The 19,907-nt window shown below is 44.2% G+C and overlaps 1 protein-coding gene across 19 annotated transcripts in view; it reads right to left on the bottom strand.

Moving 5' to 3' along the window:
* Itpr1 (inositol 1,4,5-trisphosphate receptor type 1) overlaps positions 1–19,530 on the bottom strand; it is a 389,291-nt gene extending 369,761 nt beyond the window's left edge. For 16 of the 19 annotated variants that reach the window (XM_048787047.1, XM_048787040.1, XM_048787043.1 and 13 more), the window contains exons 1-2: positions 19,269–19,524; positions 18,357–18,433 (exon numbers count right to left, since the gene is read on the bottom strand). The gene's annotated coding sequence lies outside the window, so the exon portion shown is untranslated. Of the gene's footprint in view, positions 1–4,768; positions 4,881–18,356; positions 18,434–19,268 lie in introns of all 19 variants that reach the window. The other 3 variants (XM_048787038.1, XM_048787037.1, XM_048787039.1) reach the window with 3 other exon arrangements.
* Positions 19,531–19,907: the final 377 nt, after the last annotated feature.

The following is a 19,907-nucleotide window of genomic DNA, read 5'->3' as shown; positions in this document are numbered from 1 at the left end:
CCCCCCCCCCCCAAGCTGGATGCATCTCTGTTCCCTGGGCTTTGTATACGCTGTCCCCAAGGCATTAAGAGCTTTCTCTCCCTCCTATGCCAACACGACTTGTCCCTAACTCCCGCTCATCTTTATAGCCCCAGTTTGAAGTCACCACCTCTAGGAAGCCCACTCTGTCTCCCTACCTGGGCTCACTACCACTGTCCCAGCGTGGCTTATTCACTTCTTTGCTGACCTACTTCTCTTCTCCACTGACTACAAACCCGAGAGGGCAGGGACTGGCGTCATCTTCCTAGCACCTGCGCCAAGCCAGCCCCCAAGCCTGGTTTCAATGGAACAGTAGTACCAGCCTATCTACCGCCTAAGTGAGTTGAGACTTTTTTTTAGGAGTCTGTTTTCTAAAGCAAATTAAAAGCCAAGTTGTACGTCACTGAATCGAGGACAGAGAACGGAAGCCTACAGGCCTTTTTTTAGCAAATTTCTGAGAAATATGGGAGCAAGAAACAAAAATTCTTAAATTTCACCCCTGGAAAGCTACTCCAACTTCTGTCCTTGTTATGATTCGGATCTGGGTTGTGCTCGAAAGGCACCTGTTGATGCAGGAATAGTCACCAGAGAAGTGACGGGACTGGGAGAGCTGTGACCTCAGCAGTCCATCCAAGTCTGAATACATGGACTGGTGGGGACGGTAGGTGGGCAGGGCGGGGTGGAGGAGGTGGGTCACTGGGGGCCGAGCCCTGGAAGGGTGCATCTTCCCTGTGGCCCCGTCCCTTCTCCTCTCCTCCCTCTCCACTTCCAGCTGCCATGAGCAGAGCTTCACTTCTGTACCACAATCTTCCGCCATTTTGCTCTGCTCCACCTTGGCCCAGAACAATGGAGTTGGCCTACCATGGATTAAACTTCTGAAACTCATGATCCAAAAGAAAACTTTCCTTCCTTTAAGTTGTTCTCATGGGGTATTTTAGTCACAGCAAGGAAAAGCTGACTAACACCGTCCTCATCAGTGGAGAAGAGAAGCTGACTAACACACTAACACCATTGGCCATCCCCTCCATCCTTCTAAAATGGCTTATGAATGCTGACAAGTGTGCATACATAGAGACAGACTCAGAACCCTGAGTTCGACTCTCAGCTTCATCATCGACCAGCTGCGTGTCCTTAAACAACTTCAAGAGCCTCTCTGAACCTTACCTCCCTAATATGTAGGGTGGAGTGGGGGCGATCCTTCACCTCTCCTGAGTTTATTATGAGGTATCAACCACCACCATCATGTGCTCAATGCCATGCTTGAACCTTACTAAGAGCTCATTTTTGTACTCACAAATGAGACTGAAATGAAAACATTTACTCTGTTGCTTCAAAGTTTTCACTCACCTCCGCCTTTACCTTGTGATTCCTATGCTTGATCTACATTTCTTACTTGCTAGAAACTGACCCTAAGACAACATGGACCCCAGAAACCTCTAGATCTTCTGGACACCTATGAGGTAGCTAGTCTTGGGACAGCATGGCCCAGGTCCTATAGTTTTCTGGTACCGGAATTCACAACCCAACTCCCTCTTTTAACATCAAACCGGGTCCCCTGCAGGGGGGTGGGGAGGGTGGGAACATTTTCAAAGGGATGATAATTCAATTATTTAGACTCTTTCCCATTGTGGTGTTATAAATGGGCAGAAGCATAGCTTTGCTGAAAAAGAAATGCTTCATTTAATTTTTAAACAGCTCAAAATAGGTTTTGGAAATTTTTTTTTCCCCTAAAAGCTTTGACTGTGGCAGAAAACTCACTTATTGTACTTTTTCTCATCTTTTATTTCTCCTGCACACACTTTAATTACATTATATTCATTTTCCTAAGGGAAAAAAAAAACTTTTTAACTTTCGCCTACACACCATGCAGCATTTAAGAGTTTAGGAACTCCTGAAACTGAGACTAAATTAGAACACTTTCATTAACTAAGACATTACCTAAGGTATCACGTGTCACTTCATCTTTAAAGGTGGACAGATGAGGGAGAAATGGTAAGATGACTTAGAGCCAGCTCCAGGACCTCAAAGCCACAGACCTGCAGAAACCCACCAAGAGGCAAGCTTCCTTCCTTCAATTCAGATGAAGGCACCTAGCCATTGTGGATGAGCAGTCTGGCTTTCAGAAATGGGGCAGGCCTGGGAGTCAGGTACTGAGGACTCTCTGACCACATCTGCACCCTTTCCTGACTACCAAGCTTTTCATGGGTGCTTTAGGGCCCAATGACCAGAGAAAGTCGTATCTCAGCCAAGACATAGTCTCCAGAGGCCCGAATGGGAATCACTGACCCCTCTTAAACAGTCAAGCTGGCTCGTGTGGCTATGTCCTCTATTACAGAGTTTTCACCTGGATTCCTACCACACCGGTTGTAACAGACACCCAAGTGCAAAGCAGCTGTGAGATGACCTCATTTCAGAAGAAGGACCCACCTCACCTGAGACCAAAAGCTCTAAGAAGAACTTTGGAGAGACAGCAGAGTAACAGCCGTCAAGGAATATACACTTGAAGCTGCTATTCTCACAGCGAGGAACCCATGCTCCATCATTTTCTCATGTCCCCTCCCACTGCAGAATGTCTAGGCTGCTTGGTATGATCATGCTATGGGAAAGAGATGAACACGAGACCAGTATCATCGGTATTCAAGTTCTCTGTGTTCCTTTATATTTTAGGGGAGATTTAGCTGGGATGTCTTTTTTTTTTTTTAATTTTTCAAAAATAGCTAAAAAGCATTGCTTGTACATTTATTCCTGAACAGAAAGATCTGATACAATATCCAGACACAGGGACATTCAGCTGCACCCTGCCACTAAAGCCTTCAGCTTCTCCCTCTCACCCGTTCCATGCTGCCATCCAGCCTTCTAATGACCCATGGATCCCAAGAGCCAGTGGCTCTCCATGAGCTTCCTGGGACTCCTTCAGGGGAATTTCAAGGTCAAAACTCTTTTCCTAAAAACACCGAGAAGGTATCTGCCTTTTTATTCAGTGTCTTACACACATACAGTGGAGTTTTTTCCAGGGGTTGCAAGACTATGTCATGACACACAGAAAGCAGTTCAGATATGCACTGGGCGAATCCTTGATTCAGCCAGACCTTACGACTATTTGCAAAAATGTAAAACGATGTCATTCATCTCAAAACTTTCTTTAAATATTATTTTTCATGAGAAATGTTACTAAGTTAACCGGTCAGGGGTTTTCTCAGTTACAGTGTTGTTAATTTCTAATGTAAAAATTAACATTTTTTTTTGAGGTTCCTCAATAGTTTTTAATTATGTGAAGAGATCCTGGGATTCAAACATTTGAAAAACACTACTATGTACTTTCCTCTGGGATTTGCTCTAGCAATGGCCGAGTGCTTAGGACTCATACTGTTCAAATAGGAAAAATTAGCTATAGGAAAATACAAAACATAAAACTAAACAGCCAGGGGTTTAGAGAGTATGACCCTCAATATGAAACTTACATCTTCTGTTTTATCCAACACACGAACTGATCTCTGCCAAGTGCTGTCACTGTTGCAGTAGCTGGGGATACAGGACAAAACCAGAAAAGGTCCCTGCCCTCCTGATACTATGGAAGGCAGACAGACAGCAAATAGACCAGCTAAAACAAGCAAGGCAGATCAGATATGAGAAGTAGATACAAAAAATTAAAACAGGGTGATACGATTGAGCACCAACTTAATTTTGGCTGGTCAGGAGGAAGAAACAAAAACTAGATGAGACATTTAGGCTAAGATCTGAAGGTCAAAACAAAGAAAGTTATGCAAAAAAATTAAAAAAAAAATTCAGGCAAAAGAGCATTGTGAACAGAAGATACAGCTAGTCCAAAGACCCAAAGGCAGAGGCTTTACAAGATCTTGGCAAGTTCAAGAAAGAGGGCTGGTCAGAGTCTGCATAATTGATGAAGAAAGCAAGAAGGTACAAGTAAGGTCAGAGAAGAGGGAAGCCGGGGCCAGAGGACTTCACCAGGCAACTTAAAAAGGCCTGAAATGTTTGCCGCCTTATTTTATTGCTTTGTGTTGGAGATGGTGTCCAGTGCCTTGTGCATGCTGAACACAGGTTTCCTTTTATTCTAAGAGAGAGATGGACAGTTCGTAGCCTTGACCAAGGTACTTCCTTTCTGGCCTGCAACTTCTCTGCTATGAAATGGAGATGACGAGGGGCTGCCTCCTGGAGTTATGCTGAGGGTTAAATGAGAGAAGGTGACGTGCACGTTCAGCACACAGGAAGTCCAAGAGAGCAAGTTCCTCCTGGTCGCCGTCACTCTACCTTCTCACCTGCTCTGTCTTCTGTTCTAATAAACTACTCTTTCCAAACATCTCTGGGTTCACAGTCAGCTGAGGATCATCCCTACCCACCAGCCAGTCCAAGTGGGTACAAGTAGAAAAGGGACCCATTATAAGATGCATTAAGCTGGAATGTTCTCCTAACAGAACCAGAGCCACCAAAGCACAGCCAGGTGAGGAACAGGAGCCTGCATCCCACTCAGGGAGCACTGCTCTGCCGCCTGGCCCCAAGCACCCTGCAGGTGGACGGTCTTTCTTCTATGGAAACATGTAGCTAGTAAAAGTCCATCCTGTTCTATCTTGGCTTCTCCATTCTAACACATCCTCTGAAACACTAAGGGCCCCTGGCAAAGTCCTTTAGTGCTGGTTTTGATTACTGCTTGCTTTAAAAATAACAAAATCAAAAAGGTTCTTTAACATTAGCGATCACAGACAGGGGCTCAGGCGTGAAGGCTTAAAAGTACCTGGGGATCCGAAGGCTGTCAGGCAGCTGGCCCCTGAGAACTGCGGATAAGGACCCACACTGAAAGGTGCCACTTCACTTTGGGGTGGAGCATCTGCCACTGGGGCGGGTTCCTGACGGGCAGAGCAGACAAACCATGAAGTCTTTCAAAGAGAAAATAAAAGCATGCCCAGGAGAAGGAAGAGCCACTGGCGTCTGACCAACCTCCGGGGAAGGGGCCAAGGAAGCTCACTCTGGAGGAGCACAAGTCTTCTTAAGTCGCCCTCGCCCAGGTACATATATGGGCATAAGCTGTAAATACAGGGTAGCTCAAACCCAACACATTTATGCTGGACTCGTTCAAGAGGGAGAAAAAGGTTTTCCTTTTGATAGCATTGGCTTCTGCTGCTAGGCTCCCTCGGGGTTAATTTCAGAACTTCCTTTTGAGTAGAGATGCTTGGGTGATATCATCTGCTTTATGAAATGAGGATCAGCAGCAGGACGTTTTTGGGCTGGACACGGTGCCACCCTCTTCCCACCAAACACACCCACACTCAACCCCCTCCTGGGCCTTCTCGTCCCATTAGCTGCCAATCAGACCATCCTGAGAAACACAGCCTGTCCCCACCACGACATAACTGGTTCTATGGTGAAAAACCGCTTCTCTCGGAGCACACATCATATTCTGCTTTCGTTTTCAGCCAGTCGGAAAGGAAGTCAGAAGTTTCGGCTTCAAGCAGGGCCCTTTATGACAATCTCAGAAACAGCCGCTGTAAATCTCAAGTTCAGAGCGATTCTCTACCTTCAGTGTTGCTCCTTATAAACACACACACACGCTCACACACCCAGACACACAAAGCTACTTTTATTCACATACACATCTGCTAAGTAGTCTGTTCTCATAACAAATGCACCTCCTGCCAGAAGTTATTCCTTGAAAAAGATGCCCAAACCGACATCTGCTCTTAACTTCTCAGAACCAAAGTAAGAGAAGTCAATCAAAAACTCAAAACTAGCCACTAAGACAACCTTAAGATTTGGTGGGTAGATAGCATTGAGCCAAAATTCCTCATTTTATAGGTGGAAAAACCAACTAACCAACCAAGTTGAGGTCCAGTGATTTCTTACAGGTCACACGGTCCATTAGTGGTGAGAGCTAGTCCAATACCACAGGGCTCCACACACCAAGGCCAGTGCTTGTGGGAGGTGGGAAGAGGATGTTTATTTTTTTGTTTAAAAAGCAAGGTACAGGGAGCTGGGGCTGGGGCTCAGTGGTAGAGCGCTTGCCTAGCATGTGTGAGGCACTGGGTTCAATTCTCAGCACCACATATAAATAAATAAACAAATATCCATCAACAACTAAAAAAAAATTTTTTTAAATAGAGATAGACAGCTTCTCTAAAAAAAAAGCGAGGTACAGTGGCTCATGTCTACAGTCTCAGCTATTTGGGAGGCTGAAGAGGGAGGATGGCAAGTTTGAGGCCAGCCTCAGGAACTTAGTGAGAGACCATCTCAAAACAAAAAAAATAAAAAGGGTCAGGGATGTTGCTCAGTGGTAGAGCACTCCTGGGTTTAATCCCCAAAACCACAAAAAAGAAAAAGGAAAGAAAGTTTAAGTCCACCTCAGCCTAAGAAGATACCCTTCTGCCTAAACCACAAAAAGCCAGTAAATCCAATTAGGTCAATGTCCTCAGAAAGATAAAAATCGACTCCAGGACAGTTTCTCAACCCTGCCACTATTGACACTTTGGAGCCCTAGTTCTTGGTCATGGGGAAACTTCTATTTACTGAAGTGTGTAGAGCAGCCTCCCTGGCCTCTACCTACTGGATGCCAGCAGCACTCCACCTAGTTCCCCGGATAGGGCCACAGAAAGTCCCCCGACAATGCCAAACGTCCCCTGGAGGGCAGAACCACCGCCCTGGTGGAGAGCCACTGATGTGGCGCACAGATTTAGCTTTCTTTGTTTTTTTCCTCTAAGATCTTTTGCAAACATTTATCACTATACATCTTGGCACCAATGACCCGAAGCAGGTATTTTTGTACCTCTTCTACAGAAAAGGAAACAGGCACACAGATCTTCTCGTTTTGCCTGTACCCACAAAGCAGTCGACGATGGGGGCCCAGGAGTCTGCATCCTGCAGCCCGGCACTCATTCCCTCCCCTGTTATTAACACTGACAATTCCCCAAAGCCACACATGCCCTAGAGAGTGGTACTGAGCAACATCTCAAAACACATCAAAAAGAACAGCTTAACACCACTCTACCTGGTCCCCACGTTGCTATCCATAGCAAAGGGGCTTTTGAAAGCCAAATGCCAACAAAAGAAACATTTCATCAGCAGAGAGAGAGAAAAAATTAGATTCTTCTGAGAAACAGCCTACAATCTTCAAAAGGAGAAAAAACATGTATATAGATGACTTCATTGTCCAGCAGTGGAGGCTGAGGCAGGAGGATAGCATGTTCAAGGCCAGCGTGAGAAACTTAGCAAGGTCCTGAGCAACTTAGTGAGGCCCTGTCTCAAAATTTAAGAAAGGGCTGAGGATGTAGCTCAGTAACGAAGTACCCCTGAGTTCAATCCTCAGTATTGAAAAAAAAAATACTTCTTTCAACAAATATTTTATGAGTACTTTCTATGTACGAGGTACACTTGTGGATTTTTTTGAAGGTCCATGAGAAAAACAGAGATCAAGTGCAAGTGTTGTGGAATTCCAAATAATAGAGTTTCAAGTATCAGGAAACTTCTTAGAGGAGAAATCATTTGGGCTGCATCCTAAGGAACAGAAGGACATGGCAAAGGGAACCCAGGGAAGGTGTGGAAGAACACAGCAGGCAGAGAGTAACAGGCAGAATGTGCACAGACACACCACAAGGCAAAGAGATGGACCTCCCTCAGTCTGGGTGTCCTATCAGGTTTTTCTGTTCAGAAAATAGGTGCCTGGGATGCTTCTTGGCTGTTTTTGCAAAACAAAAATTACTTCCTAGATAAAAAGCTCTTCTTGAAATGCAAATAACCAATAACCACCAAGGAACTTGGAGGCTAGTGATCATTTTCTCGTATGTTCAGATTTTCCTGATGAGTAGTAATTAACAGTACTGAGTCCATGAATCTGGCTGACAAGACGGGTCCTAAAACATAACTTGTCCATTCCTCACAGTATCTGAAAACAGCAGGTTGAAATGCAGCTGTTTTGCTGTTGTTGTTGTGTGTGTGTGAGAGAGAGATCTCGCAGCCCTCGTAGGTTCCCCAGGTGGCCGTGTCTTTCCACAGCTTACCTGAACAGCCAATGAAAGCATCACTAAACGTATGAAGTTTCCATTTTGGTCAGGGAGGAACCTGACCACCCTGCTCAGTCTCCTCTGGGGGCTGTGCTTTGGGCTCCCTTTCCACTTCACTGAAAAGGAGAAGGCTGCTGGGGAAGTTCAAAGGTCAGTCTCAACAGGTTTGAGGCAGCCCCGAAAAAAACAAGGGAACTATAAAAAGACAAGTGCTTAAAAAGCACCCGCCAAGCAAGCAAGCATCCCCCGGCAAAGCATCTCAAGGGTGAGCTCATCACCTGGAGATAGCACAGAAACCTCCAGTTCTGACTCAGTGGGGCCTGAAGAGTCTGCAGCTGCTGACAAGTTCCTAGGTGAAAGCCAGGAATGGTGGCCTGGGATTGCACAGTGGGGAGCACAGATGCAGCACAGTGTTGTTGGAACTCTTGGGTGCAACCCACAGTAAGAAAAAAATATTGAAATCACAACCCCACGTTCACTGTGGGTGAGAGAGAAGAGGGAGGGGGGAGAATATTTTGTTGCAACATATACCATTCTTTTTTTTTCCCCCAAAGGTAAAGCATTCCTTTTTTTTTTTTTTTAACCTTTATTTTATTTATTTACTTTTATGTGGTGCTGAGGATCAAACCCAGTGCCTCACACGTGCTAGGCAAGCACTCTACCACTGAGCCACAACCCCAGCCCCACATACACCATTCTTTTTAAGTATGGGTTGAGCACGCTTAAGCCCGAATCTGAAATGCTACAGAATTCAAAGTTGTTCAAGCAATGATGTGATGCCGGGACTGGAAAATTCCTCACCATTGTAACAAAGATTCACGCCCAAAATTATTTAAAATATTGTATAAAATTATCTTCAGGCTGTGTGTATAAGGAGCACGTGAAATTAAATGAATTTCATTTTAAGACATAGGTCCCATCCCAATACATCTCATTACACGTATTCGAGTATTCCAGAATCAGAAATCTAAAACACTTCGGGTTCCAAGCATTTCAGGTAAAGAATATTCAACTTGTATCAACATAACACTCTTTGATACTTTCTATTCTACTTAATCCACTTTAAAAAGTCAATCAAGGCCCATGAAATGGATTTCCCTACTTCTTAGCAAAGTGTTACACAACTAGAAAAACAAGCTTGTGGAACAAGGTAACATTCCTACTAAAACTCAGGCCAATTAATAAGGAAGTTGAGATTATGTCAGAATTCTAACAGGCAAAGGTGTACCAAATGTTCTGTGGAAATGCTTTCATTAAAAATGTTTAGGTGGGGCTGGGGTTTAGCTCAGTGGTAGAGCACTTGCCTAGCATGTGTGAGGCACTGGACTCGATCCTGAGCACCACATAAAAATAAAGGTATCATGTTCATCTACAACTAAAAAGATATTAAAGAAAAAAAAAACTGTTTAGGTGTTTGACAGCGTATTGGAACACGCTAATAGTCCCCATTACCTGGGAGGCTAAGGAAAGAGGATCACTTGAGCCCGGGAGTTACAAAGAAAAACAATTCAGGTTTTTCTTCAATTATTAATTAATTTATTTTCAGAGTCTAAGTTACTTAGGGCCTCATTAAGTTGCTGAGGCTGGCCTCAAACTTGGGATCCTCCTGCCTTAGTCTCCTGAGCCACCAGGATTGCATGTATACACCACATGCCCAGTCAGAGTTTTGTTTTGTTTTGTTTTTTTAATGTATAACATAATATTTTAAGAGTCTCTGCCTTATAACCTCGTCAGTGAACCACTACTAGGTGTATACTTCTTTGAGTCTGCACTCTTGGATAAGCAGAAGTCTCTAAATACCATTTCTCTCTTAAAAAATGAGGGCCCCTTAATGAAATGGCTGGTTTGAGAAATACAGAATATGAACTTGGAATATCTTGTCATATACAACACAAGAATGATACTGAAGACCTTTAGGGCTGTATCCAAAGTCTCAGGAACCAATTTGAGTGACATCCCTCTCCTTAAGCAAGGACAAATAATGTGAACTTCAATCAAGATAATGACACAAGGGGCTGGGGATGTGGCTCAAGCGGTAGCGCGCTCACCTGGCATGCGTGCAGCCCAGGTTCGATCCTCAGCACCACATACAAACAAAGATGTTGTGTCCACCAAAAACTAAAAAATAAATATTAAAAATCGCTCTCTCAAAAAAAAAAAGATAATGACACAGTGTAATCCCAGCCGCTTGGGAGGCTGAGGCTAGACAATCGGAAGTTGGAGGCCAGCCTCAGCAACTTACCAAGGCCCTAAGCCACTTAGTGAGACCCTGTCTCAAAATAATAAATAAAAAGGGCTGGGATGTGGCTCAGTGGTTAACCGAGTTCAACCCTGGTACCCGGAAGGGGGGTGGGGTGGGGGAACTACACAAAGTAAAGCATAGAACACATGTTTAAATGCATGGATCACAACGATGTTCACAAATAACCACGTGCATTGGCTACCTCAGTGCAGGGTTCTCAACGGTGGCACTACTGATCCTGTGGAATGGGAAACGCTGACCAGTCTGCTATCCAGTAGCTACCCAGGCCTCTAAACATAAAATGCCAGCAGCATCCTCAGCCTAGATCTTCTGTGACTACCAAATATCTTCCCAGATATTGCCAGATGAGCCTCAGTTGGGAACCAGAGTCATGAAGATGCTACGGATTCATTATGGGTCCATGCTACAGTTTCCATTAAAAATTAATGGTATCCAACTGGGTGTGGTGGTGCATACTTATAATCCCAGAGACTCGGGAGGTGAGGCAAGAGGATCACAAGTTCAGAGACAGCCTGGGCAACTTAGTGAGACGCTATCTCAAAATAAAAAGGTTCAGGGATGTAGCTCAGTGGTAAAGCACCCCTGGGTTCAACTGCCGGTACCAAAAAAAAAAAGGGGGGGGGCGGTTTCCAGTATCTTTCAAATTGTTAAAATAAAGAGATTCAGCAGGGCTAGGGTTGTGGCTCAGTGATAGAGCACTTGCCTGGCATGTGTGAGGCACTGGGTTCGATTCTCAGCACCACATATAAATAAATTAATAAAATAAAAGTCCATGGACAATTAAAAAATATATATATTAGAAAAAAGTGGCTGGGGTTGTGGCTCAATGGTAGAGTGCCCGCCTAGCACCTGCGAGGCCCGGGATTCGATCCTCAGCACCACATAAAAATAAATAAAGATATATATTTTAAAAAAAGAGATTTAGCAGTGGTCTTATCTTTCCTATATGAACTCTATCCTGGAATAACCAAAAACACAGTGGAAAATTTTTTTTTTAATTTATTATTATTATTTTTGTTGTTAGCAGGGATTGAATCCAAGGAGTGTTTAAACAATGAGCCACATCCCCAGCCCTTTTAAAAAATATTTTCTTTAGAGACAGGGTCTTCCTGAGTTGCTAAGGCTGCCTTTGAACTCACAATCCTCCTACTTCAGCCTCCTGAGCTGCTGTGATCACAGGTGTGTGCCATTGTACCCATGAAAATTTATTCTTATAAAACCTTTTTTTTTTTTTAATGCCTCAGGGGCACTATTTTGCATTTTATTTAGAGAAGGGTCTCACTGAGTTGTATAGCGCCTAGCTTTTGCTGAGGCTGGCTTTGATCCTCCTGCCTCAGCCTGGGATTACAGGCGTGCACCAGCATGCCAGGCAAAGTATTTTAACTAATAAAGAAAACAGGAAAAGTAAGAATGAGGAGTTTTATAAGTTGAAACAAACTGGTGGATTAAGGCAATGAGCAGTCACCAACATCAAAATAGGAGACATCCATTATGAGTGAATGTGACATCATTCCGAGTAAACCTCACCAAGCAGACTTAGAAAGAAACAAGACCTGACTCTGATTAGGACTACACATCTAACTACCAAATGACGACAAACACAGGGAACAGAGGAACACAGCTAAATCATACTAATGAAGTCGGCAAAATCTAAACCATAGGGAAATACAAAACCCAGTCTATTCATCCACAACCACAAACTGCATAGGAAAAAAGAGGTGCAGTGGAAACACATGAACTGAGATAACCATTTGAAGTGTATTTACTTAGATATTAATTCAAACTGCTATGTGCTTAAATTATATGCATTCTTACTATTTGTGTGTGTTTTATACCTATGTGCATATAATCTCAAGAAGTCTGATTTAAAATTAAATGTGGCTTTAACTAAATTACAAGTAAAGTTAAAATTGGTTTTGAAATCTAGGAAGCTAAGCAAGGCGGGGCCTGGTTAGCATTTGGATGAGAGAACAACTGTAGGTTTGTTAAGTATTTCTTTCTGTCTACATAAAGAATCTCAACGTTACCTACTAAAATACAGATGAACTGCTGTGTCTGGGGTGTGCTTCAAAGCAATCCAAGACTCAAGAGAAGTCTGAAGATAACAAGACGGGTCATCCATTGATCATGGCTGAGGGTACAAGATGCATAATGAATAAAAAGGGTTCATTATACTGAGACCACTCGCTACTGGCACATGTCTTAAAATTTCCTATGGTCAAGTTTTTCTTTTAGTTGCAAGCAAACAGGAAAGAGTCCCTGGTATCACCTCACAGAATTAATTTACTTGAACAAACGAGAAATGTGATACTTAATACAGCCTTGACCTCTGTGATAAGATAGTAACATATGAGTAATGTTTTATCTTCCAATTATTTTTCTGAAAAGAACAGAATAAAGCAAGTGAGAAAAGCTGCACTCGGTGGTGATGGATCTGAATGATGTATTTTTTTTCACTGTAGGGATTTCATACCTGCCATCACCCAGATGAAATCCCATCGGCAGGACAGACAACTTTCAGAAAAATGAAGTCACAGATGTCTATTAAGAAGGTATTCAAGATGTTCTGGGTGCAGAAAATAAGTTTCCATATGGAAGCTACTGAATGAGTTCCTTGTTATGAAATTTAAATACACACATAATTTTTACACGTGTATAATAAGGGGAAAGCCAGGAACCTAGTCTTGGATGGTTGGAACTGTTGCTATCCCATTGCTTATCTTCCTAACGTTTCACTACAATAAATACGTGTGTGTGTCTCTTCCCTAATAACTCAGTTTGAGGTTTGCACCAATGAAGACATCCACTTGGGTTACAAGCAAGAGTCACTGATATGGGGTTTCTTATTCCCCAGGAATGTTGGAGAGCACAATGGTGGTCTTCATTCTGTAACCTTAAAATGAGCCTGGACAGAAGACAGGGTGGCAGGAGGGCAGAGAAGGCTTGTGCCAAACCCCCCATGTTACCATGAGATCCTTAGAATCTGAGGTGCAAGGGCTGGGGTTGTGGCTCAGTGGTAGAGCACTTGCCTAGAATGTGTGAGGCACTGGGTTCGATCCTCAGCACCACATAAAAATAAACAAATAAAATAAAGGCATCTGTCTATCAACAACTACAAAAAAATTTTTTTAATAAAAAAATTAAAAAGTAAAAAAAAAAAAATTTGAAGTGCAAACCAAATTCAGGTTTCCCTATTTATCGACAAAGATTCCTTTCCTACTAAACTGAATTTCAATCCCAGGTAAGTCATGTGAGTAACCAGACAGTCTTGAAGTCTGGGTTTCCCACCTAGAGTTTTCCCATCTGATACGGGATCTTGCTGCCCTCTCCAGAGGCTCTTTGGAAAAGATGATGGAATCCAGTCATGTTGAAAACCACACTGAGAATTCTGTCAGGGGCTAGAAATCCTCAGGAAATCACTGGTGGCCTGAGGAATCTGGCCCTCTCACCAGGGGACCTCGACTCTCCTGCCTAACCTGACTCCTGTCACTATCCCTGAGCTGTGGTCACCCTGGCCCCCTTGCACTGCCTTCAACAGGTCCCACTTGCTCCCACTGCAGGGCCTTTGCACAGGCTGCCTAGACTTAACAAGTATCCTTTTTCCAAGATAGCTCCGCGGCTAACTGGTTGACCTTCTTCAACAAATCTCTCGCTCACACATCACCAAAGTAGCCCTTTCTGATCTCAACCCCTACCTAAGTACTCCCTTAGCTGGCCCCACCATTCCCTGTGTTGTTGCTATTATTTTTATTGTGGTAAAGCACACATAATTTTCCACTTTTAAGGATCACAATTCTGTGGTGCATTCACCTCACTGCCACTCACTTCCACAACTATCTTTTTTCCAAACTGAAACTCTGTATCCACTGAACAAACTCCCTCCTTCCTTCTAACCCTCCCACCCCCTGGCCCAATCAGCACACTATATTCTGGCTCTGTGATTCCTATCTTACTAGGTACCCCAGGTAAGCAGGATCATAGAGTATGTGTCTGGGTCCTTGTGTGTCTGGCTGAATTCATCAAAGCATCATGTCTTTTAAGTTACATCCATGTTGTAGCACGTGTCAGAAGTTGCTTCTTTTTTAAGGTTAAATAATCTTCCACTGCACCCACACACGCTTTGTTTATCCGTTTATCCATCCATCCATCAAGAGACTCTTTGGTTGTTCCAACCTTTGACTACTACGAATAAGACTCCTGATAACAAGGGTGTGCAGATACCTGCTCAACTCCCTGATTTTCAATTCTTTTAGATACATACCTATGAGTAGAAATGCCACATTCCATGGTGGTGATCTATGTTCAGCTTTTTTGAGGACCCACCATTCCATTTTCCACGGAAGCTGTGCCACTTTGCATCCCCCTCATTCTTGTTGATGCTTGTTATTTTCTGCTCCCCTAACCCTCTCTTATTTTTCTCCATAGCACTTAACAACCCGTCATACTCGATTACCTGCTTATTTAAATTGACTCCCCCCTCCCTAACTAAAACTTAACCTCTTAGGGACAGGACTGTTTTCTCACTGCTCTATCCTAACAACGGGATTTGCACATAGCAGCTGCACAAGAAAATCTGCTGAACAAATAAAATGCTTGAACCGCAACCACTTTAACAGGCTTTTCAATCTGCTAAATAGATTCGCCACACCACGTTCATTAAACTCTACTGGGTTTTGGGACTCTCAAAGTCTAACAGGTGATGATGATGATGATGTCGGCTCTATATTCAGCTGATCCTCATTAGCAATCATCCGGGAACCACAGACACGGTGACCATTGGAAGGAATCATAAAAATTGTGTCATTCATGTCATTAACTTCAAGCTTAATCACACAGTCACCAAAAGAGCCACAGCAAAACTTAAAACAGCAAAAGTGGGACAAAAAAAAAAGCACTTTTAGTTCATAGAAAGCCTGCAAATGCAATATGTTTTAAAAGATCAAACCAACAGCAAAAGACATGGGACAGTGGCCTTGTGTAGACTCCTTAATTAGACGTATCCAAGGACAGCTTGACCTAGAAACCTAACTTTAGGCCTACTTTTAAATTTTTTCCCCTGTCGTTCATATTTGGTGTTTGTTGTTTCATTTGGTTTGTTTTTTAAGAGCTGCATGTAAAAAAAAAAAAAAAATCAGAATTTCCATGAGCTCATCATAAATGAGCTAAAAAGCCACGTGAGTTTTTTCTCTGGAAGTCAGTGGGTTGTATTCCATGGATCAGAGGCAGAGTCCATCTCTCCCCCAGATCTACCTCAGCTGAAAATACTTCAAGGGAAAAGGCCACAGATCTTTCTTGTAGAACTAGTCTATTCTCCTCTAAGCAACCATCCCATCTCTCAGTCTTCAACAGAAGATGCTCAGGCTGGAGATTTCGTGCAACAGTAGAGCACTTACTTACCCGCCTACACCTGAGGCCCTGGGTTCGATTCCCCAGCACCAAGAAAAAAAAAATAGAAATCCATCTCCCTCCAAAAAAACACCCATTCTATTTCAAATGGATGACACTATTGTCAAGCTTTAAAGACTTTCACGGGACTTGATGTGAAGACTAATAGTAATTAATCTGGAACATGACGATCTTTCCCAGCACAATAAAGAAAATCTTGATGAGATTTTATGTACTGAACTGAATTAGTCAAAGAACAAGTTGTTCTTTCAATATGCGCACTCACATGCGCAAATACGCACACTTGAAAGAGAGATGAAAAACTGAAATATTCTGCGCAGCCGGTGACGAGATAAACAGGAGGGTAGATGAGAAACAAGTATTTAACAGATCGGACTAAATGCGGTTTAAACTCTTAAATTCTCCGCATGGAGAAACACCTGACCCTTTCAACCTGCGTGGACACCTTGATGTAAATGATCAATATGTAGTTCAGGTGGGCACAGTGGCGCACTCTGTATTCCCAGTAACTAGGGAGGCTAGAGGATTTCAAGTTCCAGGCCAGACTGGGCAACTTAGTGAGACCCTATCTTTAAATAAAAAGGGTTGAGCTGCTCACGCCTGTAATTCCAGCAGCTCAGGAGGCTGAGGCAGGAGGATCATGAGTTCAAAGCCAGCCTCAGCAATGGCAAGGTACTTAGCAACTCAGTGAGACCCTGTCTCTAAATAAAATACAAAATAGGGCTGGGGGTGTGACTCAGTGGTTCAGTGCTCCCGAGTTCAATTCCCAGTACCTAAATAAATAAATAAAAATAAAATAAAATAAAAAGGTTGGAGATGTAGCTCAGTACTTGCCTAGCATGAGAAAGCCTTAGGTTCAATTTCAGCACCCTCACAAAAACAAAAAATGTCTACGTCAGGTACACATCGACCTCAGAGGAGCCTAATGCTGAATGTGGACAATATTCCTGGTGATTTTGTGTGGTACTCTGATTCAGACTTTCGACATATAGTTTTCCAAATGAACTTGTCCACTATTAAAGGCCTCCTCAAATATCCACTCTTTTATCCCCATCTATGACTATGTCATCTCCTCCTTCTACCAAGTATAGTTAGCTCATCATCGGTACGACATAAGAATCATTTCATTAACAGCAGTCAGTTTACTCCCATAATACTGCTCCAATGTTTGGGGTCACATGTTGCTTCCGAGCAATGTCACACTCTATACCTTTTCTTTACATACCTGGCTCAAAGGTGTGTGTATGTGTTGTGTGTGTGTGTGTGTGTGTGTGTGTATATATATATAAATAAATAAAATAGAGCCACATGACATATGGCTGTGCATCTAGGTTACAAGAACGTAAAGTGCCAGTCTTGATATTTTAGCAATCCAGTAGTGGACAGTCTTTGGACCAGTTTCTCCTCGTCTGCACCTCACTCTGAAGGGAAGAACTCTACCTTGTCTTTGGCCCTATGAGCTCTCACACAGTCATGAGTCAATTAAACTCCAAGAATGAACTAGACCTTACACATCCAAATGCTTCTCACTCCACCAGCACTCCTGAGGATCTTATCAACAGGAAACAAAAGCACTATACTGCTATAATGAAGCGTCTGGCTTTTATTTTCTAATTAGAAAAGCCCAAAGATTGTAGCCCAGGGAACAGCTAAATATTTAGAATGTTAAAGAAGTTACCAAGACCCAGGCGCCCTCTGCCCCCCCACCCCCATGGCCCTGTTGTTTACCCTGCTCTAGACCATTTCAGAAGAAAAAACTTTTGTCGGCCAAATCTGCAGCAATGGGGATGTACATGCACCCGTTGAGACCTCCCTCGCCTGAAGTGCAGTCTGACCATTTTGGGGAAAAAAAAATAGGAGCTGTTGTGTTTACAGATAAACGCTGCCCTGGCTCCTATCCCACAAGAAGCACCAAAACAGTAGAGACACATCAGATTCCTTGACATGCAGGTAGTTTCAGTCAGGGTATTCTTCAAGAACTAACTTCCCATTTTAAAGTTCTAATTCTTTCAACTTGCCAGCAACCACTTTCATTTCTTGGAATTCAACCTACTCTAATTAAACACATGCTCACACTAACAAGAAAAAAAATTGACTGTTTTTGAAAGAGAGAGGCATTAAATTTTTGCTTACATATCTTGGCAGATGAAACACACTGCAATCATCAGAATCTAAAACATCAGCTTGCTTCTCAGGTCAGCGGTGTCCCCCGCCCCCTTTACAGCTCCATTTAATGCTTTACATCCTCAAAAGCCTTCATGCTGTTTCACTTTTACACGCCTGTAATCCCAGCCATTTGGAGGCCGAGGCAGGAGGTTTGCAAGTTTGAGGCCAGTCTCAGCCACTTAGCAAGACCCTAAGCAACTTCGTGAGACCCTGTCTCAAAACAAAGAATAAAAAGAAAAGCCTGAGGATATGGCTCAATAGTGAAGTCACCCCTGGGTTCAATCCCCAGTACAAATAAATAAATAGTGCAAAGCAGGGCTATCCACCAGCTCTCTGCTTCCTAAAGCCCTCATTAAAGGCAGTGACAAATTTTGAAGACCCAGCCATGGAGTTACCTTTCTTTCCTACTCCCCACTCCCATGATTGCTTAGAGAAAACTAAACAGATTAACAACAAAAACTCATTATTGACTACAGCACTCAGGCTTCCACACTCACCTGACCCCGGGTCAGGCACTCTGTTACCAAAGTACGCCCAGCCAGGAATGCGAATCCTACTCCTCAGTAGTCAGCGCCTAGATATTTAGAAAGAAAGACCACTGAGTATGAAACTCTCTGGGTCTCTTAACAGAAATGCTCCTCCTAATTTCACCTGTTTTCCCTCTTTAGACCCCTTCCCTGGAGGGACACTCTCCCCTCCAAATTTGGCAGAAAGGTTGGTGGGATCACCTGGCAAAGATTACAGGTAACTTCGCTTGTTTATTTCCAGGGCATAACTGACAAGTGAGACCGGGCACGCACAAACTTCGAACGAGCATGAAGCTGGGTCTAAGCGAAGTGTTTGGCAGATCCCAAAGCACTCGATTCCCCGCGCGGACGATAAGTATCTGAAACCCGCATCCTCATTGGGCAGGAGCTCAGTCCAGACTTCTGCCCTCATCGCTCCCCCAGGTTTCCTCCGTTTAAAAAAAAAAAAAAAACCCTCCCCGCGGGGGCCCCCACGCATGCATTATTCTCCTAACCATGCAGCGCGAGGGCTACATTTTTAGAAAGATTGCTTCCTTGAGCAGACTCACTTATGACACCCCCTCAACCCCCCTCCAAAAAAAAAAAAAAAAAACTATTTCCTGCAGCTGCTCCAACAGTTTCCAACTTGGGGGAATGCCATTTCGGTGCAGAATGGGGAGCCCTCAAAAGCCAGGCACAGGAGTCCAGGGAGGATATCTGGGTTTGTTTGGTTTTTTTTTTTTAAAGCCTGAAAGGAGACCTCCAAATAAACTGCCGGCAGTAAAAGAACCCCCACATACATGCCAAGTGCATGCAAGAACTCCCAGAAAGCGGGGCAAAAACTTCTGCGCCCGGGGAGCCAATGCCAACTCCCCGCGCCCTCTGCCCGGCCCCAGCCTCTACCTTGGTGCCCAGGGAGCCACTCCGACTTGGGGGAGCAGGACGAGGAGAGGGGTTAGCAGCCGCTAGGTAATCCCATGTCCGCGAAGAGGGAGCTCGTTCCGTTAGGATGGAAGCGAAACACCCACACCTCCTCTCGGCGTGCGCTTTCTCTCTCTCTCTCCACCCCCTGCCTCCTCCTTCTCCACCACCACCTCCTCCTCCGCTCCTCCCACCCCAGCAAGCTTGAGGAAACGCTTCAGCAGAACATCCACATGGTTACTGCACTTTGAAGCGGCTCCAGGCGCTTTATATAGGCCGGGAAGCTCCCTGGGCAATGTAGTCCGAGTCCCTGGTCGTGCCGGCGCCCGGGGCTCTTGGGAGGAACTACAAGTCCCAGAATCCCCTGGGCTCCCGGGGCTGGGCTCTAAATAGATGCGCGCGGGGACGGGGGAGGGGCGTCCTGCGGGGCGGCCCCACTGCAAAGTCGGCTCCGCTCCGGGGCCCGCCCGACTTGCAGCTCGCGATCCCCCAGGACAGCCGGCCCGGGGCGCCCCCCACCCCTGGGGACTTTTCTCCTGTGGCTGTGTCCCTTACCCTGAATCCAGGTGACACAGGGGACCGGGAAGCGGGGAGGGGCTTGAATTTCTGCTTTGGGAAGTT

This window comes from Marmota marmota, unplaced genomic scaffold (genome assembly GCF_001458135.2).
Source record: "Marmota marmota marmota unplaced genomic scaffold, marMar, whole genome shotgun sequence".
Taxonomy (NCBI): domain Eukaryota; kingdom Metazoa; phylum Chordata; class Mammalia; order Rodentia; family Sciuridae; genus Marmota; species Marmota marmota.
This window is presented reverse-complemented; position numbering and strand designations above follow the sequence as displayed.